The sequence below is a fragment of the Puma concolor genome, chromosome A3, assembly GCF_028749965.1.
Source record: "Puma concolor isolate L17-30 chromosome A3, mPumCon1.1.hap2, whole genome shotgun sequence".
In the NCBI taxonomy this organism is placed as follows: domain Eukaryota; kingdom Metazoa; phylum Chordata; class Mammalia; order Carnivora; family Felidae; genus Puma; species Puma concolor.
This window is the reverse complement of record NC_141669.1, coordinates 13,029,459-13,055,856: the sequence shown is the minus strand read 5'-3', so window position 1 is coordinate 13,055,856 and position 26,398 is coordinate 13,029,459. Positions and strand designations below refer to the sequence as shown.

Here is a 26,398-nt window from a genome sequence, read left to right as displayed (position 1 = left end):
TGCTCAGAATCCCAGCTTCACCTCTAATCTGAGCTCCTTTATGGTTTCAGAGAGGGAGATGGTATTGAGATAGAGAGTCCCATAGAGACTGTGCTTTGTGATGTGTTCCCAGTATGAATTTATTTTAACATTTTTCCATCGCTTTCTAAATGGAAAAGAAAAGACCAAGCCCATATGCTGTTATCCGATAGTTTATCTCTTGGATAAAAATTAACTTCCTTCACAAGATGTACATGGTTCAGACAGATGAACCTTTCCATGTCTTACCTTATTCAGTCTATCCAATAACTCTTTGAAGTACATATTAGCATTATTCCCATTTTACAGATAAAGAAGCTGAGACATACAGTGCAAAACCATTCACCAGTCTCAGAGCTGTCAAGCAGCCAAGTTGGGATTCAAACCTGTTGGCTGGGGCTTCAGTTTGTAGCCTTAACCGTTATACAGCACTGTCCAGTGTCCTAAATTAGAGCAGCTAATTTGTTGGTCACAGTCTTCTCCACACCTGCCCTGATGGTAACAGACATAACAACGCATGTTGTTACTAAACAAGAGACAAGGGAGTTTGGCCCTCCACTTGAAAGACATCTCCTCATTTTGATAATTAACTGTCCCTCTAGGTCACATTGGCACTATATATACTACATATCTTTATATTTATGTATCTATCAGTATATAAATATTTGCTACCATTCTGGACCCAAATTGTACCACACCCGCATAGACTTCATGCAAACTGTGGAATTGGTAATCCAGGGCTAAAATTAAGATGGCTCTGGGTAAAATTGGAAAGTATGTATCAGGAAAACATGAGGGATGTATGAATAGTAATGCATCGTGAATAGTACTATCAATAATAAAGTTTTTTGCTGTGCTGGAAACAAATATTTCACATATTCCAGGTGATTAAAACTCACTTATTATCCCTGGATGCAGTTTTACATAGAGAAACAAGAAACACGGAGATGTCTGGTCAATAAGGAAAGTAAATAGATTCCAGTGTTCTGAATACCAGTGATTTACTTGAGCATCTAGAAGTGATGGTTCATGAAGCAAGGAATTCCCTTATAGGTCCTTTTAGGTAATAATCCTATGAAGAGATGCCTTTTTTGTCCTGTTTTTTTAATACATTTTTAAGATGTTACCCACCCACCCCCCAAAAAAACCAATTTGTGAGCTGATTAAGTATCTCGAGAATTGGCAGGAAACTGCTGTCTACAGACACCTACTCATAATTACTAACAGATACATAATTTGAGTGCTTGATTGCTACTCAAATTGTTAAAATTTTCTGACCTTTTATTAATTTGTTATGTGTTTCCTCTCTAAATGATCAAGAATTGTGTTGTGTTAACTTAAATGGGAGCAAAATGACTAAAAATCCAGACTTCATGCTGTAGAAATTTTAATATTGTTTTATTACCCCACAAAGAGAACACCTTTGAGGCAGCATTCATTGGATTTCCAAGTGATTCAAAAAGGATTCAGCTTCAAAATTAGAACGGCGAGTGTTTGTGTGTGAGTGTGTGTTTGTGTGTGTGCCATATCTCTACACACACATACACTTTAGTTTGTTTACAGTGTATTTATCCATTTATATTTTGAGACATTTGAGAAGTACGTGAATGTATGATTCATTGTAAACAAAATACATAGTATTATATTTGTAACTTCAATTCCTGGTCATTTATGAGACACAGATAAAGGGATATTTATGAACACAGCATAGAATTAGGAATCTAGAGGCCAGGGTTCTAGACCTGCACATTTTCCATCCACAAGTGGCTCTGTGGATCCAAGTAAAGTTCTTTTTAAAAATTTTCCTATACTTCGTATTTCTTTTCAGTAGAATCCAGACAATGATGTGTCTGTACCTTTGAAGATCAAAATAAAATATGTGAGGATACATTTTGGAAAGGGAAATGTCTTCCTTACACTCAAGGGACTATTGTTGTACATAATAAGGATGCATTGAAATAAGAGAGGATGAAATACTCATCCCCAAGTGAAGTCAAATACATGATTTCACTTGATCTCCACACTGGTGAACCCGCTCCGCTTTGAAATATCCAAACAGTTGCAAGGCTGCGGCCAGTGGACCTCAGTTCTTCAAAGGAGAATCTAGAAAAATGAGCATTGCACCCCTCCAATTTTGGCTTTAGGAAGTTGTAAGAAGTGAGTTGGCTCTGGTGGGGGGGGTGTCAGGCCAGCTGGGGAAAGGTCAGGGTTTATTTGTGAGGTTCAGGGTCACGTATCAAAGCATTAAGCAAAGAAAGATAAAAGCCTACATGTCGATTACTAGAAGCTCATGTATTTCATCCTTCAGAAAGCAGGTACTCGCGTGAAAGTGGAGGGGGGTAGTTGTGCTTTTTCAAAATTCCTTAGTTCCTATTTATGCATCACAGTCCGTGAATAGATAATTCTGCAAGTTGACATCTAAATGTATCTAAATATGTAGCTGTGTGTTCCTTACTAGAGCAAACCAGTTTTCTGAGACACGTACATCGTTAGAATGAGGAGGGAATTTTAATCCTTATGCTCCTATCTGCTCACCGCACGGAAGAAAACCAGACGCATGTCTTCACAATAAGGCAAAATTCTATTTCTGCTCATAGAATCTCTATTAAAGGCTTAATAAAGCATTTGCATGTTATTAAAGGAGAAATAGGAAAGAAACTGATTAAGATGTTAGGAGGCTTACCAAATCAGTGATAGAATTTGAATACATTTGGAAAAGATATTTGTACAATTGGTCTTTTTAATCTGGTATCTATGGAGACAAACATATATTAATACCTAGAATAGATCACTGTGTCTGTGTTAGTTTCGGACAGAGTCCCTGTCTTCCTGACACCACATCGTCTTCAGAGCGTAAACGCCAGGCCCCCCGCCCCACCCCAAATGTCAGCCCTGGAGCTAAGCAAGGATGGCCCAGTCTTGGCACCAACCTGGGCACCCCTTTTTCAGACCACATGAGTTCACTGCCCTGTTTGCAGCTTTCCCAAAGGTTAAAGTATTAATTTCAACCATTGCTTTTTATTTTCTTAATTATTTTAAGTTTATTTATTGAGAGAGAGAGAGAGAGAGAGAGCAGGGGAGGGGCAGAGAGACAGGAAGAGAGAATCCTCAGCAGGGTCTGTGCTGTGAGCACAGAGCCCCATGTGAGATTCAAACTCATGAACTATGAGATCATGACCTGAGCCAAGATCAAGAGTGGACGCTTAACTGACTGAACCACCCAGGAGCCCCCCACCTGCTTTTTGAAAACGAAAAGGACGAAAGGTTACAACAGGAATCCTGTGTCAGTACCGGTGAATTAAAGACTCAATTGCAGGTTGGTTCACTTAAGAGGAGGTCCCCTTGATGGCTCCCATTTTTGCATTTGCCATACCAGTATTGAAGCCAGCATTAGGCTTCCAAAGAACATGTAGAAAAGGGAATCAATCACAAAACAGTGCTTTGCTAGTGAGAGGATTCACATCTTCAGTTCCTGAGCCAGACGCCTCCCTCTTGTGTGTTCATTTGTTTGTGTGAGTTTTACAATTTCTCCAGCACTGGAAAACTGCCACTCAAAATAGCCCCTGACCACCTAACCACTGGTAAGTCTAAACATGAAATGCAATTTCCTCTTCTGATCGTTAGTAAAAAAGGCATGATGAATTAAGTTGGACTTCCAGCAGCAGGCAGATCATATTTGTTGCTGCCAATACAACATTGTTTATACCTGTACCAATGAGAATGAGGGGCACTGTGAGGAATTTAAAATACATGCACTGTATTAATCAAATAAAATGAAAACCAATGTAGCTCATTTATCTCTTCTGAAAATATGTCACTCAAGGTCTTTTCCATGGTTACAAATGACCAATCTCAAGGGAAAGGTATTATATGCTATCCTGGAGATTCATGGTTGTGATAAGATGTGTGTGTGTGTGTGTGTGTGTGTGTGTGTGTGTGTGTGTGTGTGGTGGTGGTGGTATGGGTTATTAAGCATCAAATACTTGACTTTAGGTTACTGGAGTTGACCGTGATTCTAAAAGGCAGCCTATGGAATGGGAGAAGATATTTGCAAATGACATACCTGATAAAGGGTCAGTATCCAAAATCTTAAAACTCAACACCCAAAAACAAATAACCCAGATAAGAAATGGACAGAATACATGAATAACCACCTTTCCAAAGAAGATATGCAGACACATGAAAAGATGCTCAACATCATTTATCATCAGAGAAATACAATAAAAACCATAATGAGACCTCTCAGAATGGCTAAAATTAACAACACAGGAACAGGTGTTGGAGAGGATGAGGAGAAAGGGGAACTCTCTTGCACTGTTGGTGGGAATGCAAACTGGTGCCACCACCCAGGAAAACAGTATGGAAGTTCCTCAAAAAACTAAAAATAGAACTAACCTATGGTCCAGCAATTGCACTCTTAGGTATTTACCCAAAGGATACAAAAATACAGATTCTAAGAGATACATGCACCCCAATGTTTAAAGCAGCATTATCAATAATAGTCAAACTATGGAGAGAGTCCAAATGTCCATCAACTGATGAATGGATAAAGAAGATGTGGCATATAGATACAATGGAATATTACTCAGCCACCAAAATGAATGAAATCTTGCCATTTGCAATGATGTGGATGGAGCTAGAATGCATTACACTAAGTGAAATAAGTCCATCAGAGAAAGACACATACCATATGATTTCACTCAGATGTAGAATATAAGAAACAAAACAGATGAACATAGGGGAAGGCAGGGAGAAGAGGAGACAGAAAAACAAACCACAAGAGACTCTTAAATGCAGAGAACAAACTGAGAGTTGCCGGCGGGGAGATGGGTGGGGGGATGGGCCAGATAGGTGATGGGCACTAAGGAGGGCACTTGTGATGAGCACTGGGTGTTCTATATAAGCGATGAATCACTGAATTCTCCCCCTGACACCAATATTGCAGTGTGTGTTACCAAACTAAAATTTAAATTAAAAAATTTTTTTAAATAAAAATATTTATTGAACACCTACTAAGTACTAACAGTCTTTTCAGCATTGAGGATGCACTGATGAGAGGCACACACACTCTGCTCTCAGGAAGCTTGTGTTCCAGTGAAAGAACCCAGATAATAAACAAGTCTGCACATAAATATATATCAGACCCTAGGCAGTGCTACAGCAAAACATAAAGCTGGGGAAGGGGCAAGAAAATGATGGGACTCTACTGAATAAGTGTGGCCAACAAAGGCCTCTCTAATTCGGTGCCATCTGAACAGAGACCTGAATGAACTGAGAGAAACAGCCCCGTGAACATCTCAGGGCAGATGTTTCCAGTAAGCGTCGAAGGATGTGAGGAAGCACTTGTGGGTGGGCCGTTATTAATCTGTCAGATTCAAAGTAAGTTGGTTCAGGAAAGCCTGCTCTCTCCTGAGAACCGGCAGCTCAGTAAGGGAGTTAGAAGTGACTCCATATTCTCTCACCGGGACACCCAAAGGGTCCCACGTTCTGCCAGCTGACAGTGTGTCGCCCACCCCTTACCTTCCGCTCCCGTTGCTAGATTTGCGTGGCTCACATAACGTGTAAACAGGAAAATACAAAGATAACACATGCACATGTAAGAGGCTTCCTCAAAAGGGATCGTTCGGTATCAAAAGTAAGCAACCATAGGAAATAAATACTACATGTGATAGCGTTCAGAGAGCGACTTTGATAAGGTGGCCCTGGGTCCGTCAGACCTGGAAGTGTGTGTGATAGGATTTCTGAGTGCTTCCCAAACACAGGCACTGTGTCCAGCGCTGTGACGGAGGGGAAACAAAAGAAGGCGTAATCTATGTCCCCATGGAGCCAAGGGCTGTAAAAGAACAGCAACCCCAACTGTATCTTCATGATGCATCTGAGGAGAACGGGCCGTCTCAGTCTCTGATGTCAGGCAGGAAACGGTTCAGAGCCCAACCCACCATCGATAAGTATCAGACCATATGTGTGAGCCTTTTCGCACTGCGGGAACTCAGATTTCGACGGGGGCATTGTACCTACCGCCTCTGAGGCTTGTTTTTAGAATAAATCAGATAATGTGCATGAAGCAACTAGTGCTGTGCTAAATGTTTCCTTCCCGAGCGGTGAGGTTAGTCCTGGGAAGCTAGGTATAGCCTTCAAAATGCCCTTTCCATAATAGACCATTTATCCCAAATGGTACCTTTATTTAGCATTCATCTAGTGCCTAGATTTATTGGAGCAGTACAAAGGGAGTGGATTTAAGCGTGAATTGCGAGCTTTATTTATAGCTATAATCACGCCTGTACTTTATCCATTTTTACATTTTAAATAAGAGTTGTCATGACTCTCTGTGACTTGTGTTCATTAAATGTATCAATCTGTTTCCGCCTAGAATACATAATCATTAAGTCTTTTGTTTGCCAAAGAAAGCTCAGAACATGTGGATATAATAAGTTCATATAGCCAATCAGTTATCTCACATCCATTAATAAACCTTACTTTGTGCTAGATCCTGGACATAGAAAATCAACTCCGATCTTACTTGCTAGGAAAACACACTTTGGTAATGGGGCAGGAGATGTAAACCATTAGCAGAATATAATAATCAGAGATACAGAGATGCCCTCACTTACCGTGCAAGTGCTAGGTAGTGATGAACTCCATTCAAGTGTTGGGGGTCCCTAGGGAGTATAAAGCTCTTAAGAGAGGTGTGAATGGAAAGAGTATCTGGAATTATAAGCCTATGTGTTCGGTAGCTGAGATTATCCTGGAAGGGTCTGTGGAGTAAATGTGGAGAAGAGGCAAGAAGAGGGGAAAGTCTAGGGAGAAACACACTATACCTCATAGGCAACTTGATGCTGCAGATGTGGAATTAAATGTCATATGACCACAGAGACATAGGTCACTGAACCCCTACTTTATATTCCTTGAACACACTGTCACTGGTGTTCAAGGGAGGATCTTGCCAGACTTTTCCAACTTAGAGTGAGCATTTACCTGTTAATTTTGCACAAACAAGAATATATGAGGTAGAAAATATTGGAATCATTGGCTTTAAAACATAGTTGTAAACCAGAAAGTGGATATAGCAGCAAGATGCTATAGGAGTTGAAGATGACCTTTAAAGCTAGCAGGATGCACTGGACATTCAAATAAGGACATTTACCAACTGTTCCTCTCTTATCAGAAATATACGGGTGTTTTTATTAGTCAGGATTCTCCAAAGAAACAGAATCAATAAGGTAATAGGATGTGTCACATCCTATTAGAGAATGTATGTTGGGGGGGATTTAAGAAATTGGCTGAGGGGGCACCTGGGTTGCCCTGGGCTCTGTGGGTTGAGTGTTTGACTCTTGATTTTGGCTCAGGTCATGATCCCAGACTCGTGAGACTGAGCCCCTCGTATGACCCTGTGCTAAGAGTGGAGCCTGCTTAAGATTCTCTCTCTCTCTCTCTCTCTCTCTCTCTTGGCACCTGGGTGGCATAACTGGTTAAGCGTCCGACTTTGGCTCAGGTCATGATTTCACAGTCTGTGAGTTCGAGCCCCGCATTGGGCTCTGTGCTGACAGCTCAGAGCCTGGAGCCTGCTTCAGATTCTGTCTCCCTCTCTCTCTGCCCCTCCCCTGCTCATGCTCTGTCTCTCTCTCTCTCTTAAAAATAAATAAACATTAAAAAAAATTTTTTTTAAGATTCTTTTTCTCTCTCTCCTCTCCCATCTCTCCCCACTTGCATGTGCTCTCTCTCTCTAAAATAAAAAAAAATAAAAATAAAGTAAAACTATTTAAAAAAAAAAGAAATTGTCTGATTCATTTTGGGGGAAATATTTGAAATTTGAAGCCCGGGCCAGCAGTCTGGAGGTCTAGGGAGGAGTTGATTTTGCAGCTCAAGTTTGAATGCAGTTTGCACTCAGAATTCCCTTATCTTTGGGGAACCTCAGACTTTGCTGTAAAGCCTTCAACTGATTGGATGAGGCCCACTCACATTATGGAGGGTAATGTGTTCACTCAAAGTCTACTGGTTTAAATGTTAATCATATCTAAAAAATACCTTCACAGAAACATATAGGCTGCTGTTTGACCAAACAACTGGGCACAGTAGCCTTGCCATTTGACACGTAAAATTAACCCTCACAGATCTGTATATATAGCTGTAGCCTCTAAGAGCTAACAAAAAGTTAAAGGATGGAAACAGTTCTCTAAACCAGAGCTGTATTTTCAGCCAATAGGCCACAGATCAGATTGCTAACAATGAGGCAGATAGTGCTACTATACCATTATCACTTGAAATTCCATTTTGTATTCACTCTTTTGATAAATATTTATTGAAAGCATTCCATTTGCTAGATCCTGTCATTTGAGAAAAAATAATAAGTTATTGACTTGGCCCAAGAAGCTTACAGTTAGAAACAAATATCAAAGCTAGAATAATGCTTAGAAATAATCTCTTTGGCCTCCTCCTTTTAGAGAAATGGGAAGGCTCTCACTCCTGATCACACAGTATATTAATTCCAGGGCTGGAGTCATGCCCCAGAAAGTCTGATCTCCTCCAGTGCTCTTTCCCCCTGATTGGGAATTCAGACATTCCCTATATATCTGTGCTTAACTTCATTTGCCAACCATGGTGCAAGCCTCCTGAGAATGTTTGGGTCTCACTGAACAATGAAACAAGTCCTATTAGAATTTTGAGAAGTATGACTCTGATCCAGAAAAGCCAGAAGACCCTCTAATCTGCTCCTTAAGTGGGCTCCTAGCTAGCAGATTTTAAACACAAACAACAGATCGATGTTCACCCTTTGCCTCACCACAGAGAAATGAGACAGAGAGAGGAAAGTTGAAAAAGCAGCCAAGTGACTCCAGGGTGATATTATGGGAGTAGAGTGGAGCCAAAGGAAGAGGATACCATGACAGAGAAGGGATCCTGATGGGGGAGTTGTACTGGTTGGTGTTGGTGTGAACTCTTGTTTCCATTCCTAATCAATGAACTGGTTGACTAATGCTTTTTGAAAGCATTTACTCTGAGCGCATGGCTGAACAGCTCATTTAAAAAAATAAATAAATAAAAATAAAAAGACATTCATAACAATTCCTCCATCTTGAATTTAGCTTCTTATGAGAAACAAGAAATTTACTAAAACTGAATGAAAATACCCAGCACTGTTTTTTCCAAGTCCTTGTTCCAGTCTTGTTAATCTATTTTAAGGAGGTTTTATTTATCTTTGAGCAGAGAGCAGGACTAGTGGTTTCTTCTTTAGAAAGCAACCCAAGGGCACCTGGATGGCTGAGTAGGTTAAGCATCCAACTCTTGATTAAATAAATAAATAAATAAATAAATAAATAAACTTAGAGAAAGAAAGAAAGAAAGAAAGAAAGAAAGAAAGAAAGAAAGAAAGAAAGAGAGAGAACAGCCCAGATATATCCTGCCCCACTGAAGCGCTTTCACACCTTTCTACTAGAGCAGAGAGTGAGTTGCGACTGCGAGGTTGCGCTGTCTGGAGGCAACTTCTTTGCTAGTCAATCTTTGTGTAGCACCTTATAAAGAATAACTTCAAGCATAGCTGAACGATATAAACAGAAAGGGAAGATTTCTTGTTATCTGTAGACTACCTTTTCAGGTAGCTATTACACATTACAGTTCCCTCTGGATCAATATAGAGATGAGACACAGATAATTCTAGCACACAGAATGATGGCAGGCCACTAAAGAACATCTTAGACAAAGCTCATGAAAGCCAGGTCCAGACTTTATTCCACTTCCTCCTGTCATAATTCTCTCCAATTGCAGCCACCCTCTACCATCATGTCAACTGAAGACATTATCCATGGAGAAATTGGCCTGCCACTCTGACCTTATCTTCTAAGACTATTTCTCCTGAGCAACATTTTCCATTCTTTTGGAAATCTATCAGTCTCTTGTGGCATTCAGCATGATACCTGGCTGCTTAGAGCTCTGCCCACATACAGAGTCAATAAATCAAGATCCCTAAAGAAGGTGCCAATTGTGCTCATTCTTGAAAAACAATTAACAATTGCGCAGGAAGATATGGCACAGATCAAGTAGAAGGAACCATCATTATTATGCATTTGGTACAATTAACCCACTGTTTCCTCAACTCTAGTTCAGTGGCTGCAAACATGAGTTAAGCAATATGATGTTTATGAGGAGATCCTGACTGCTAAGTGGAAGTAGGTGTTAGTTTGGTTACAAGAGTGGGCTTCTCTTCTGCTTTATTAGATTCAACTCTTTGTAAAAAAAATAATAATAAAAATAAATAAAAACAAAACAAAAAACGGGAGTCATGAATTTATCATATAATATCTGCCACTGGTGATTGATGTGCTCTTCTCCCAGTAAAGGGAAGAAGGAAATTTTGAGAGTCACAGAGAGCTCATCTCTAGTAGCTCAGTGACAAGCAGGAGATGTTCTCTGCCACTAGCTAGTGGAATTATTTGAGTAAAAATAAAAATGAGGTTTTCTCCATTAGAGAGGAAATCTCTGTGTCTGTGGAGAATCCCATGCCCTCTCCCCTCCCCTCCCCTCCCCTCCCCTCCCCTCCCCTCCCCTCCAGGCCAACTAAACAGTTAACATACTTCAGTGAGATGTTTACTTCATCCTCAAAGCTCAGAAGGTGAACCAGGGAAGAGATGAGCATGAGGTGTTAGAAACCAGGCCTGCCCTAAAGACACACACTTGGAAAATAAGTAACAAGGTGGTGGTTGTTCCTTTGTTTGTTTGCCTAGTTTCAGCCCACCTCGGTCTGAGGACCTCTTTTCCTAGGACAGTGAAATGGGTTTGTTTATTTCCTTATATCGTGTGTGTTTACACATGTACTTTTTTTCCTTGCATATGTGTCCTTCTTGTGGGAAAGGCAATCATTTTCCAAAATACTCAATAGGCCGAGCGATTGTTAATACAGAACGGAGATCCCGGTCATCTGCTCTAAAAACCTTGCGGCTCTTTAATCTCCTTATCTCTGAATAATGACTTTTCAGACTTTGAGTTTCCCTGACTTTCTCAGATTTATAAATTTGCGTTGGGATTTTATCCATGAATTTATGAGAGGCCTTCTTTGTCTCACACCATCTCTGCTCACCTACTAGTTCAATTTCTGCTTCATGATCCAGTGTTCCCATTTTATTATTTATTTATTTATTTATTTATTTATTTATTTATTTAATGCTTGTTTATTTTTGAGACACAAGAGACAGAGAGTGAGTGGGGGAAGGTCAGAGAAAGAGGGAGGCACAGAATCCCAAGCAGGCTCCAGGCTCTGAGCTGTCAGCACAGAGCCAGATGTGGGGCTCGAACCCACGAACCGTGAGATATGACCTGAGCCAAAGTCAGACGCTTAAGGTACTGGGCCCCCAGGCGCCACCAGTGCTCCAATTTTAGGTGTGTCCCGAAGCGCCTGCACCAACAGTTTATTGATTACTCAGACAGGGTCTTCCCACTTTCTCAGTCCCACCCCCTGGATCCATTGAGTGACAGTCACATTGTAGCACTGAATATGAGTGCTGAGAGGCAAGTGAGAGACAGATTGTGCTTTTTAATTTTTGGTGCCAGATTCCCTCCTGGGAGGATCCAGAAAGGGTTCAGTCTAGAAGGGAGCCTTGTAGAATTCAATCTGCCATTGAAATAAATAGACTAAGACTAGGGTTGTGGTGCAGAATCAAGCTTCATTAACATTGACCCACCTCAGACCATAAAGACTCTGTCATACCTAATGATACGATACATTTGGAGGAAAGCATCCTACCTCTGACTATGCCACTTGTTTTGGCGAATGGCTCCTCTACAAAGCCATGGGAGCACATTAAGCACAAGGATGGTAACATGACCAGAGGAGTCGTTTGCTTGCTTCTAAAGCTTCTGCATTTGGGCCACACTGGAAAACCAGTCCGTATTCCAGAGAACTATGTCCAAGTAATACCACAACGGATGAGGTGCCTATAATGAGAGGTTAAAAGTCATTATGCTGAGTGAAATAAGCCAGGCATGGAAAAACAAATACTGCATGATATTACATGAGGAATGTTAAAAAAAGCCAAAAACTTAGAAGCAGACAATTGACAGGTAGTTATGAGGGAAGCAGGGGGGAAATAGGGAGATGTTGGTCAAAAGGTATGAAGTCTCAGTTGCGTGGGATGCATAAGTCTAGACATTTAATGCAAAATATGATTACCCTAGGTAATAACTTCATATCGAATATTAGAAATTTGCTAAGAGAGTAGATTTCAGGTGTTCTCATCACCCACACAAAATGATAATAATGTGAGGAAATGATATGCTAACTAGTTTACTGTAATCATATTTTCACTGTGTGTGTATGTATGTGTGTATACATCAAATCATCATGTTGTACACATTAGATACATACAATTTTTAGTAATAAAATATTTTTCAAAATGTGACCCCAGAAGAATGTCAAAAATTTCCAACAAGTCTTCCTTTCTCCTTTCCTTCCCTCCATCCCTCTCTCCTTCTCTCCTTCTTTCCTTCCTTCCTTTTCTCCCTCTTTCTTCCTTCCTTCCTTCCTTCCTTCCTTCCTTCCTTCCTTCCTTCCTTTCTTCCTTCCTTCCTTCCTTCCTTCCTTCCTTCCTTCCTTCCTTTCTTCCTTTCTCTCTCTTTCTTTCTTTCTTTCTTTCTTTCTTTCTTTCTTTCTCTTCCTTCCTTCCTTCCTTTCCTTCTTTCTTCCCATGATTACAATATAAGAAAGTGACAGAGAGAAGATTTCAGGAGATAGAAGGAAAGGAAATGCTCCAAAAAGAGATCAATAAGCCTCTTCAAAGAAAAGAGCATTGGCAACATAAAAATCAAACAAAAAACAAACAAACAAGCAAAAACTACAGTCTCTCCCATCTCACAGATGTGAGAAGAGTTCTGGAAATTATCTGTATGTTTTTGCCAAGAGACACAAAAGACTGAGCACAGCTCAGCTGGAGAGACACAGAGAGAGGCAGGAGCCCGCTGTGCTGTCCTCTGGGACAGGTGAGAGCGAACGGGAGGTGAGTAAGAAATAAACCCTCGTGGTGTCAGTGAAGCCAGCAGCTCAGGGAAGAAGCAAAGTAAGTTTTGACAGCCTGTGTGAACCAGTCATCAAGTTAAACTTTGGTTTTTTCAATTAAAATTTTGATTTTAATTTTTTTTAATTAAATTAAATTAATTTTTTGACAAAGAAGGTATTTGGGGGAATGCTACCCTTGGCCACAGGAAATTAGAGCATCATCTTGGGAGACTTACTGGAAAGTTTACCAAGAGAGATTCTATACTTCTTTATCGTATAGCCACTTGTCACTCCGATCTCACTGTATGAGCCAGGCAAATCCACTTAGAGGAAGTAGCATTCTCTCAAGGGCAACATCCTGGATCGCACTCAGGCCATAGAAATGAAAATATTTGATTCAGAAACAACACAGTTCACTCTCAAATTTAAAATTTTAATTTGAATGTTGCTCTCGCAATGAATAAGTGCCCCAAATCTAACGTGTGAGAGAGCATATGGCAACGTCTCACACACAAGCTTCCAGTCTCTCACAGGCTGTGAGAGTTCATAACAATAAAAGCAACAACGTTTTGGTGTCTGGTCTGCACCATTCTTCCACGTGTATTATTCCATTAGACGTTCACAACAACCCCTTGCGGTGGGCAGCGGCAGGAATGGAATTATGCTCCTTTCACAGGTGCAGAAACTAAGACCCAGCTTGGTTAACCAGCCAGGCCGCACAGCACATCACGGTCGGTGACAGAGACAGATGACAGACCCATATTGCAGCTGTCAGCTCTGGTGCTCCAGTCATTCAACGGTGGCGCTGCGACAGGGCTCTGTTGTTCAGTCCTCCCTAGAGAGTTAATCTAAAATTCTTAAAAGCCCAAAGACCATATGTGCTTATCTTTAGAAATAATATTAAATCAAGACACTGGGGAGAGTGTATCCTCCTACACAGGTTGGCTTTAGGAATGGATAAAGTGGAAGCTGCTGTAAAGACAAAAGGCAAGTGGAGATCCTCACCTGAGGTGGGGAGAGTGGAGATTGCTGGGGTCAGCCTGGGCTGAGAAAGTCACTCAATCATCTGCACACGTTTAATTAAAAGACAGTAAAAAAGAACCTCAGTATTTCAGATTTTCTGGAAGGGTGGTTAATGAATGGTACCGTTAAAGAGAAGTCTAGATTACCCTGTTCTCCATCCATGCCATGTCCTCTCAGCTGTGACTTTAGTTTACATTTTCTTGTTCAATGTGCAGCTGCTTTTGCACTAGAAGTAGCTGCTGCCTTAACAGAAGCACCAGCTTCCTTCCAGATGTGAGTGTAATATCTGTTCATGGTGCCATGACTTAGTTTGTTATTAGAAGCTCTTGTATTGGTAGGCCAAGGTCATGGGATGTGGAGGTCAGTATCCTTGTGCAAGAATACTAATGGTCTACTATACTAACGTCCTTTTCCTTACTACTCTTAGCTATGATAATAATAATAAATAGTCACATTTTTAACAAATATTTACTGAGTATTTACTGTGTTCCTAGGACTGTTCAGAAGACATCAAATGTATTAATTTAATCTTCACAACAGCAGTATAAGACAGGCTCAGTTATTATTATTCCCATTGTATAGATGAAGAAAGCAAAGCCAGAAAAATTAACTTGCCCAAGGTTATAAGCTGGTATTGGGGCTATAGGATTCCAAAACCAGAAAGTCTGATCCCTAAGTGACTCTGAGATTGTTGATAAGGGCAGGACATAAAATCCATTCTCAGGTGTTAATAGAGAACAAGTATAAGAGCCTCCAACCTTCTGGGACAGAAGAATTTCCCCAAGTAAGGAAGCCAGATTTCCCAATTGAAAATGTAAGATTCCCTATTAAATTTGTATTTCAGGTAAGCAACAAATAGTTTTTAGGAAAATTGTGTCTTATGCGTACTTGGGACATACTGATCCTAAAAAATAAAAATTGCTGTTTATCTGAAATCCAATTTTAACTGTGTGTTCTGTATTTTATCTACCTATCTATTTAGGCAACCCTACTCCCAACCCACGACTGCCACCCTGCTTTATGGATCTCCTTATTTAGATGTTCTTATAGCTGGACAGTGCTGACTATTCTTGCTAGAGTCAGAAAATTTCTGTGAGATCTTTATCAGTCATCATGGGCAAGGCCAACTAAATTAAACCCTCTGGGGTTTCTTTACAGGCCTTCATAATGAAAGCTTGGGATTTCCCAATACCTTCTCTAAGTAAGCTCCCCAAAAGATGGCTTACTGGTGTTTACCCTCAAGCAATGAAATACCCTAAAGCTGGTGGTTTGGATAAAGTTCTCTCAGCTCCTTTTCCCATAGGCTTTTTTCCATAAAATGGGATTAATCATAAGCAAGAGTTGCACCACAGCGAGACTCTTTTCCTGTTCATGAGCTAGCAATGTTTAGAACCCAACTCAAGCCCACTTCTCTCTTCCTTCTCTCTAGGAGTTGCTGTGAACTACTAGAATATGAGGGTCTTGGCCTCTGGCCATGAAGCTGAGGACTGTTGGTCCTGTCCTTTGGAAACAGCCATTTGGAACTAGCCTCTCCAAAGCCAACTTGTTGCTATGTGTGAAATTTTCCAGGAAGTGAGCCACTTCATGCTTTTAACCCCCAAGGAAGTTGATAGGTTTTGCATTCCACTCCCCGAAAGGTAAATTACCCACGGCCTTTCCCACCCAGAGTCCTAACATGTGGGGTGTGAACAAAGATTTATGCCATTCCCACCACGTGAATAGGAATTTGGTTGAGCAAAGCTGGCCTTTTACTCTGCGCTTTTAGCCAAAGGCCACCCAGTGTACCTGCAACAGGCGTGTTGTCAGAATCCAGGACTGGCTTAGAAAGACGAAGGGAAGTGAAGACTCAAAAGGTCCTTATTGTGCGGAAGAGCTAGCCTGATGGTTGACTTTGGAGCCAGGTGATAGCAATTAGGGAAAGATCATTCCCAACTCTGTTCTAGTAGAGCAATTGGCAGAAAGGGGGGCATCCAACCTGGCATGCTCCTGGGGTGATTTTGCTCTGGTGATGTGGCAGAGTCGGAGCCAGGGTGGTGAGAGCTCTTATAATAATACAGGATCCGGGGCGCCTGGGTGGCGCAGTCGGTTAAGCGTCCGACTTCAGCCAGGTCACGATCTCGCGGTCCGTGAGTTCGAGCCCCGCGTCGGGCTCTGGGCTGATGGCTCAGAGCCTGGAGCCTGTTTCCGATTCTGTGTCTCCCTCTCTCTCTGCCCCTCGCCCGTTCATGCTCTGTCTCTCTCTGTCCCAAAAATAAATAAACATTGAAAAAGAAAAAATTAAAAAAAAAATAATACAGGATCCAAGGTGTAGATAAATGGAGGTACCAACATCTGTATGTTTAGAGACTCCATCCAGAAACTTTTTTTTTCTTCTTTCTGAAAGAAAACGGCTATGAAATTGCAGAAGCAGAATATTAGTTTTCTGTCACATCTACAACCTTTCCAAGTTAGCTAATTAAATTATACCTTCCAACAGAGAACGCAAACACAATTTCAGGTTCTAATCTCTCAGTAATCAAGCATTCTATTATCAATGTCCTCTTCCTTTTTCTGGGCTTAATTGCTCATTGTACTCCATGTGGCATTGATTAGCAGTAGGAAGAGTGTGTTCTGTTTTGTTGGCTTGCGGGCAAAGTGGCTATAAAAAGGCTTTGAATCTGAAAGCAAGCTCTATCCAGCTGTGATATGGTGAGTGGGGGGTCTGTCTGAGGAAGCAGATACGGCCAGCTTGTTTCGTTTGAAGTAATAGCATAAAGCTGCATATTGGCCCATGAAGCAACAATTCTTGGTCAAACATGATCGCAAATCAACTGGGAGCTTTTAACAACAATGATTTGTGTAGAACTTTACAGTTTACAATACACTTTTTTGCAAATAGCATTTTGGTTCGTCTGAACAATAAATCCGTGTGTTAAACATTTTAATAAGATTTTACATATGAAAAGTCCGAAGTTTAACAAGACTAAGTAATTTGTGTCAGATCACATAACTAGTGTGTTGAAGATGGTATTTGGATACAGACGCTACAATTTCGAATTCTGTCCTCTTTCCATTATATTACACAATCTCCCAGCAACTATGAGTCAATTGAGTGTAATTTACCAAACCCTGACTGGTCCAATACCATGTTCCATAAACCAAGCTATGCACTAAGAGAGAGAAAAAAAAAATACCGGTAGAGGCAGACAACTTGAACAAAGGACATATTTGACTCTGATGTGTTGTATTACAGATTCAAGATACTGAAGAGTCAAGAAGGAAAAAGGCACTCAGGAAGGAAAAACCTTCAAAGAGGAGGAGATATTTCAGTGGGCTTTTGACAGGTAAGACCAATTTTGACAATCATAAAAAGAGGAAGGGCATGGAGACAACATTCTGCAGAGGGATATGGTAAGAAAGAGTGTATTGGGGAAAAGTGAGTTAACATAACTGATATGATTGTAAAGTACAAGACAGAATGGCTGAAATGCAAACTTGGGCTCCATGTGAAGGAAATAACTTCACTGGGTAAGCAACAGAAAACTTGGATTTGTCCACAAATAGCACTGACACAAGTGGTTTTCAAGTTAACATCTTTTTCCCCTCTATGTAAGGAGAAGAGAGCCATCAAATACCAGTGCCGGTTATGACAGGAGGGGGACAGTGGGACGGTGCGCGTGGATGCAGCCTCTCTGACAGCAACGCTATTTGTACACATGGAATCTCAGCAGCGAGGGCACACTCACGTTGCCAAGTACCTAGCCATTACTTCCCATTCTGAGTAGATTTCCTTTCCGAGATGGGGACCAGATCATCTCCACAAGTCCCTCTAATTCCAAGGTTCCATTCTATATTTCCGTACCTTGGGTCAGCTTTCAGGAAGGCAAAGGTAATTCATCCACTTGGCTTCTGGCTGCAGAATGACTGCATAGAGCCCTCTGAGTTGCACTGGGGAAGAAAAGCATGGGGCAGATCTTTGTGTCTGCAAGGAAATCATTTGTCCTGAGATATCCCATTAATGATGGTTCCATTTGTACATGCACTATTTCCATGACATGCCTTCCTGAGCCACCTGTGCTCCTCTCTCTTTCAGTGACTTGCCAGGTGGATTGGAGAACACTTTCCTTTTTCATAATTTGGGGCATATGGTCATGTGGTAGAGGTAGAGCCCTTCCCTAAGGAATGTGGTGGGGGCCTTCTCAGAACAAAGGAAGGCAACGTGGCCCAGTCAACTTCTATACACGTATGCATAGCTCTGACATGACTCTGTAACTTGGACTGTGTCCAATCAGACTGTATGTGTCACCATACATGGGAGACAAAGCAGTAGAAATTGCATAAAGTGCTACACCTCATTGCGCTCAGGGTTCAACCTTTGGGTCTTAACCTGCTGAGCCTGTGCTAGCACGAATAAAGCTACTTCTTGGAAAGAAAGGCCTTGGTGTCCCATCCCTCTGTGCGAAAATCCTGCTACAGTCAAGCTAATGGAGAACAGCATCTTTTTCCAACTTTCCTTGCCAGTTTCTTATTCCTATTCTCATTGCTCCTCTGGGGGACAGGTGAGATTTGAAGCTTTGGTCTGCAAATCCCTACTTCAAATATCAGATGTCCCCAGGAGATGGCTGAGAGCTAGAAACCTAGGGCTTCCAGGCTGCTATAATCTTTCTGCTGGCGAGGACAGACTCCACAATTTCTATCCTCTGCTAATGGCTCAATTATTAATTAAATGTTTGTTTATTTCCCCTGTGCATCTGGTACTCTCTGAAGTGTTGTGGGAGATCATGGACCATGAGAGAGAATACAATAGTGGTTAAATGCAGATGTTCTGGATCAGGACTATGTTTAAATGGTAATTCCCTGTGTGATCTGGGGAAGGATCTTCAACCTTGCTATAGCTCAGTTTCCTCATCTATAAAATGAAGTTGTTAACATTGGTACCTTTTCATAGGGTTCTCATGACTATTAAATAAATAAGTGGCTCTAAAAAATATTTGTCACAGAATAAAAGCTTTATATATTTTAGGCGCTGTTTATGATGATGATGATGATGATGATGATTATATAATTATATATTTACATGTATATGATATATACACACACATAGACATTTAATTATATAATATTTGCCTTTATAAAAGAACTAGCCATGAACACCAATAACTGGAATAAAATATGGCAAATGTTAATGTACATAAATGAAGTAATGTGAGAATTAAGATAGTTTGATGGCAGGAAACCAGAGAAGAGTTTACAAAGGAAAGTATACTTTGGAAAGTGTATTTTAATAAATGTCCGATGGATTTATGTTCTAGTTCTATTAATTTGAAAGTCCTGAGAACTCCTTATCTCCGATATCATGCTGTATTGTAACATTATTCCCCTGGATTGTCAAGTTCTTTGAGGCATGTGACATTATTTGGAGACCCTGTTACTGTAGAAATCAGGGAACTGCTGAATTCATTCTTTGTTATAGATGCAAGCTAGAGTATTTTAATTATTTCTATTATACATGTTCTACCAAAATATAAACACACCTCGAAGAGACCAGCATTTTTGCTTTCTTTCTGAAAGATGGTACATTTTTTTTTTAATTTTTTTTTTCAACATTTATTTATTTTTGGGACAGAGAGAGACAGAGCATGAAGGGGGAGGGGCAGAGAGAGAGGGAGACACAGAATCGGAAACAGGCTTCAGGCTCTGAGCCATCAGCCCAGAGCCCGACGCGGGGCTCGAACTCACGGACCGCGAGATCGTGACCTGGCTGAAGTCGGACGCTTAACCGACTGCGCCACTCAGGCGCCCCAGTACATTTTTTTTTTTTTTAAAAAAAGGGTATTCATTATCTTTGTCATGCTTTTTACAAGTCTCTGGTATTAGTGCCTGTGTAGTAGCACAGAGACTTCATCCAAACGTACTGTGTCTTCCAAACTTCATCTCCACTATGGAAACTAAAAATTCAGACTGTACCAGTCTTAGCTCTTCTAAGTCCACAGTGTACTTATTGCTAAGCCCTAGGTAAAAACAAAACAAAACAAAACAAAATCATCTTCCTCTCCACCCTGCCTGCTGCCACCGGGTGTAGACCTCCGAATGGCCACCCAGCCCATTTTTCATACTGGTGTTATTGTTACAGTAACGATTATCTGACTCTCAAATCCTTTAGAAATTCTCTCTCTTCTGGATAGTTCCAGAACTGCTTAGCATAGTACACAAGATCCTTTGTCACTGTAATTTTTCTCACTGGCTGCGTCTTCTCCCCTGGCAGGCTACACACTGTGTGTTCCAACTATATGTATGTTTTGTGTTTTCCAAAAGCACCACATGATATTTCAAACCACATTCGTGTAGAATATTGCTCCCTTATCTTCCCAGAAAGTTCCTCTTCTTTAATATACACTTCAACTATCATTTTATCAGTGTAAATTTTCTGAGGTGTCCTCAAGCATGTAGTTGCTATTATAACTCTCTAATATGTACTGCCCTGCTGCACTTAATGTCTTGTATGGTTTTAATTTGCATGTCTTTATTTACGAGGACAAGCATATTTAATATGCTCATTCATCATTCTATCTGCACCTCAGATACTCAATATTCATCAAGTGATTGTTGAATGAATGTAGTTAAAACATCACATACTGGGGCGCCTGGGTGGCTCAGTTGGTTAAATATCCAACTTTGGCTCAGGTCATGATCTCACGGTTTGTGAGTTCAAGCCCCGTGTTGGCCTCTGTGCTGACAGCTTGGAGCCTGTTTCAGATTCTGTGTCTCCCTCTCTCTCTCTGCCCCTCCTCTGCTTGCATTCTCTCTCTCTCTCTCTCTCTCTCTCTAAAATAAATAAACATTTTTAAAAAATCAATTAATTAATTAAGACATCACACATTATCATTTAGAGATAATACATAAAACAGTTTGGGTTCAAGATATAAAATCCCCATATTTGGGACCTATAATGGATCCAAATGTTTCTTCTGCTTTTTAAAATATCAATAAAATACAAGCACATTTTTGTTGTATTTGGCTTCACTTTTTTTTTACATTTTTATTATGAAAGAAAACCCAGATACATAAAACCACACAAATAAATGCATATTTTAGTGAATTATTATAAGATAAATATTCTTATTCTCACCGGCCAGGTCAAGAAATAGAACTTTGTCGGGGCACCTGGGTGGCTCAGTCGGTTGAGCGTCCGACTTCGGCTCAGGTCATGGTCTTGTGGTTTGTGAGTTCGAGCCCCGCGTCGGGCTCTGTGCTGACAGCTCAGAGCCTGGAGCCTGCTTCGGATTCTGTGTCACCCTCTCTCTCTGCCCCTCCCCCACTCATGCTCTGTCTCTCTCACTCTCTGTCAAAAGTAAATAAACATTAAAAAATTTTTTTTAAAGAAATAGAACTTTGTCAACCATCTCAGAAGCCCCTCCATTGTTTCATCCAATCTCTCCTCTCTCCCTCCAGAATTAACCGGTAGTCTACCTTTAATGGTAACCACTATCTTGTCTTTGTTTATAGTTATATTCTACCAGGATACATTCTAAATACTATAATTTAATATTGTTCATTTTATCTATATGACGAAAAGGATTTTTCTTTACTCTTTAAAAGCTAGTAAGTTAATAGACTACACCCTGCTGTTGGTTCTTCTTGGTTGATATTTTCAGGGTTATGGTGTAGTCTATGATAGTAAATATGGGAGAAAGAGAGTTTTACTTGTCCCTTTCCAATCTAAATTCCTTTTATTTCTTCTATCGCCTTATTACACTGGATAAGACCTCGAGTATAATGTTAAATGAAAGAGACAACTGAATTCTTGTTTTGTTCGCATTCTTTAATAGAAAGTATTTGGTTTATCATTAATAAGGATGGTTTTAGCTGTAGGCTTCTATAAATACCCTTTATCATGTTGAGAAAGATTGCTTCTGTTCCTATTTGTGTCAAGAGTGGATTTTGAAGTGTATCAAATATGTTTTTTTTTCTTTATCAAGATGATTACATACTTTTGGATCCGATGCTGGACATTGTGCATTTTATGTTCTTAGATTTTGAAAGTGTCTAGATTTTATTGTCTTACTTTAAAGAATATTAAAATTTGTTTTTGGCAAGCAGTTAATTTACTGAATGATCAACTTCATCCTTTCAAAACTTGAGTTTAAGGTTTGTTAAGGTGGTCCATCCTAGACCTAGTTTATTTTTACTTCTAAGGTGTAATATGATGTGATTCTCCCAGGGTCCATAATGAATACAGCATAGCCTTCTAGTCTGGTAAGGTGAAATTTGAACACCTATGAGCCCTGTGTTAGCTTTAGTTTTGCCCAGCTTACTGGTCACCAGTAGTTTCTCATTCTCTGATAGTTGTCTTTTATCTAGTCTCATGAGTCTAACCCTAAACAGAGTATTTAGCCAAAGACTCAAGGGAATCCCTGTGGTAGTTTCTGGGGCTTTTTCTCTGCATGTACTTTCCTCTTCAGTATTCAGCCCTAAAAATCACATCCACGCCTCAGTATTCACTGAAATCTGATCCTTGGATACTCAGCTCAGCACAACTGGTCGTATATGCTTGGGGTTCTTCCCCATGTACCATGTAGTTATCAATTCTGTACAGACCATCAACTGTATTTTCTTGTAAGAGCACTCCTCCAACTTCTAGAAACTGACTCCTCTGTATCATTCTCACACCCATCTGGTGCGACTTTGCCATCAAGACTTCTAAGTGGACCTTCCGCTTCTAGTCTAGGTATCATCAAATCAATTCTCCACGTGAATAACTGATGTAAAATATAAATACAAATATAACCATTTTGCTGTCCTCTATAAAAATCCTTCAGCTACTCCTTATTGCCTTAATGATAGAATATGCCACATGCAGAAAAGCCACCTACCTCTCAGCTTCTACGTCTTACCACTTTCAGCCTTGCATTTTATACTGTGAAGTACTGGGCTACTTCTCTTTTCCTGTGCACAGCAGGCTTTTTCACACTTTGTGTATTTCTCCAGATGTTTCTTCTGCCTGGTGCACTCTAGTCCCTCCTCTTTACCTGGCTAACATACTTTAAAATTCAGCACAGACGTTATCTCTTCCAGGAACATTCTCTGGACCCCGAGCCCGGGTAAGTGATCTTCCTTAGTGCTACTACCATGCCCTATGGTTACCTCTATGTCTGCGATCAGGACATTCTCTTTTATAGTAACTGTTACTTGGTAGTAATTTTCCCTTGGAATATGTAATCTTGCCAAGAGCTGTTTTGTAAATATAAAGCCCATTGCAGTGTCTGATCCATGCTGTGTTCTCAGTAGTGTTTATGAAAGCACCTATCAGAAGCAATGTCCTCTTCCGTATCATGAGACATATATGTGTCTATGAACATTGGAAGTGTAAGAAAACTAAGGATCAGTATATACAACCCTCTTATTTCACGAATGGGAAATTTGAGACACATAATAAATCCTGGACTGGAACCAGAATATCTTTGTTCCTAGTCTGGTAATATTTCCAGGAATATCATTCTGGGTATGATAGGAAGTTACAAAAATATTTTCCTCTTGCATTATTTACTTTAAAATTTTTTTTTTTTTTTTTTTTAATTTTTTTTTTCAACGTTTTTTATTTATTTTTGGGACAGAGAGAGACAGAGCATGAACGGGGGAGGGGCAGAGAGAGAGGGAGACACAGAATCGGAAACAGGCTCCAGGCTCCGAGCCATCAGCCCAGGGCCTGACGCGGGGCTCGAACTCACGGACCGCGAGATCGTGACCTGGCTGAAGTCGGACGCTTAACCGACTGCGCCACCCAGGCGCCCTTACTTTAAAATTTTTAACCAGGTTCTGTTACACCTTCACAGTAAACATCACAGCGATCTTTGGATTTTATTTGTGCATTCCTGAAATTACATTCACTCGTATTGGTAACATTCTACGTTATTTTATATTTTTTTAATTTTCCCCATTATGATTTTGTCCTGAAACTATTGCCTTGATCTTTGGCCAAACCAATAAAGTGTTGGCGTTTCCTAATATAATGTCCTTTTTGGCAAAGGGGAATGGCTTCTGTATCCTGCATCTCTTACAAATGTTGAGGAGACTATTTGTCAACCAACATATTTATGCTGTCTTTCCAGGAGAGATGCTGAGTCTCAACAAGAATGTTTCTGTGTATATTTTTTGAGAAATCAATTATCATCATGGGTTGATCTACACTAGTAGTTAGAGTTGAAAGGATCTAGTCAGAGAAAACAGAATCCTAAGAAAATAAATAAATAAATAAAAATGTCTTTCCACTCAGTGTGTTAAGTAGGGAATTTCAGCTTTGACTTGACTGCTACGGAACGATAGGCAAAAGCACTATTGAAAGGTTTTGAAAAGCCATCTGAGGAAATGGTACTTCTAGACAAGTCTGAGCTCTTCTAAACTCTGTGTGCCAGCAGACCAGCTGTTAACAAAGCAGTACATCTGAACTTCATTAATTTAACTTCTGATAAAAACACCCCCAGTGAGTTAGGACTCAACATTTTATCCTCTGGTTTTATTGAGGCTTTGATATCAGAAATGGGTATACAAAAGAATCTTCCACCAGCTACTACCAAGTGACTATAAATAGTTTGTAGAACTTGAACTTCTCTGGTAAACTGGTAGATGATGCTTTTAAACTGAATGTAATTCAAATAATATTGACACCTTCTTGTTTTGGAATCACTGGTTTCGGGCACCAACAACCAAATCTGACTTCCTAAGCAAATGGCATAGACTGTGAAGTTATGGTGGGGATGCCCCGACTATATCAGAGGAAGAAACCAGTGCCTGTTTGGAGGGCTGTAAGCAAAACAGTAGCCATGGTATCACAGCGGTCAACAAGTCTAATCAGGACACACTTCCTGAGGGAGAAATACATTCTAATATTTTTCATGGATTTGGGACATGTACTCAGAGTCCAGACTTCCAGGATAGAATGTTTCATTGTCTGACTTTAAACTCTACACCTGTCCCCAGTGTCCAAGGCAGAAAGGAGAAGAAACAGTTGGCCCTCAGGCTTACATAATCAAATGTTGGAACGTAGATCCAACTTCCACTGAGATACCACATGAGAAGGGGGGTGTGAATTGGAGAGAGCTGTTGAGAAGGAGAAGTGGGTATTGAGCTGTCAAAATATGACAAGTACTGGGGTGCCTGGGTGGCTTAGTTGGTTCACCATCTGACTTTGGCTCAGGTCATGATCTCACGGTTCATGTGTTCGAGCCCTACATCAGAGTCTGGGCTGACATCTCGGAGCCTGGAGCCTGCTTCGGATTCTGTCTGTCTGTCTGTCTCTCTCTCAAAAAATAAATTAAAAAAATTAAAAAGAAGCATTAAAAAATATGACAAGTGCTCACTTCTACCTGCTGGTAAGAGAAAAAAGAAAACATTCTTGGTCTCATAGAGCTCACAGTACTATGGGAATTACAAACAAAACAAAACATCAATAAAATACACACACACACACACACACACACACACACACACACACACACACAAACCACAAACAAAAACAATTGAGGGGAGAAGGTCTCAAATGAAGTGAGAGATGTACTGGGTGCAGGAGAAGGGGTCCTAACACTGTCAATGAGAAAGGCGTTGTTTATCTCCCATCCTGACTTGCGAGAGTCTGAAGGGGGGCAGTGGTAGGTCAGCTGTGGTACCCGTTACCACTGCTTCCCTGTACTGTCCTCATCTCTTTCTAGTCTCTCTGTTGACTACCCTTGGTCCGTGTGCGTACAATGTATAATCACATGTAGAGTGGAAACAAAAATAAAAGCTGCCATTTGTTGAACACACACTGCTCGCAAGGCCTGGAGATGCAGGAGAATTCTAAGGCAAATGTCATTGTTCCTATTTGAGCAAAGACTCTGGATGTTGAGTGAGGTTTTCAGTGCTAGTGAAAGTCAAAGCCTAGATTCTAACATATTGACTCCAAGACCCAAATTCTTAAGTGGGAGAACCCCGTGCTGTAAAATACCAGATGTGGAAATACGTAGTGAATATTTTCTGACACTTATTACAGAAATAGGAAAATCCTAAAGGAATGCCAGTAAAGGACCCAGGTAAAGAATGGATGTAGTCAAGGTTATGGTAACACAGTTGTGGCTTCTGAGACATTTCTGCAATAGCGATGACTGGGATTTAAAAGCCGGGACTAGAATTGAAAAGATAGGGACCCTGAGTCTGGCATCGTTGTTTTTCGTCTGTGTGACCATAGAGAAGTCACTTAAAACTACTTGAACATTTGGTTCTCATCTATAATATAAAAAACATAATATTTCTCTCCCAGAGGTTGTTGGAAACCTTAAAGACGACACACGTGAAATGGTTTTATTAACTTTGGGTGTTACGGAAATGCACTGATGTTTACTACCTTCATTACGCTACAGGGAGTAC

The 26,398-nt window shown here is 40.5% G+C and overlaps 1 long non-coding RNA gene across 6 annotated transcripts in view; it reads left to right on the top strand.

Annotated features, from left to right (window-relative positions):
• The window catches only part of LOC147582258 (uncharacterized), a 423,253-nt gene that overhangs the window by 362,481 nt on the left and 34,374 nt on the right, over positions 1-26,398 (top strand). For 5 of the 6 annotated variants that reach the window (XR_015248897.1, XR_015248893.1, XR_015248896.1 and 2 more), the window contains 2 exons: positions 15,450-15,657; positions 17,253-17,343. This is a non-coding gene — a long non-coding RNA (uncharacterized LOC147582258). The remainder of the gene's footprint in view (positions 1-15,449; positions 15,658-17,252; positions 17,344-26,398) is intronic. The other variant, XR_015248895.1, reaches the window with a different exon arrangement.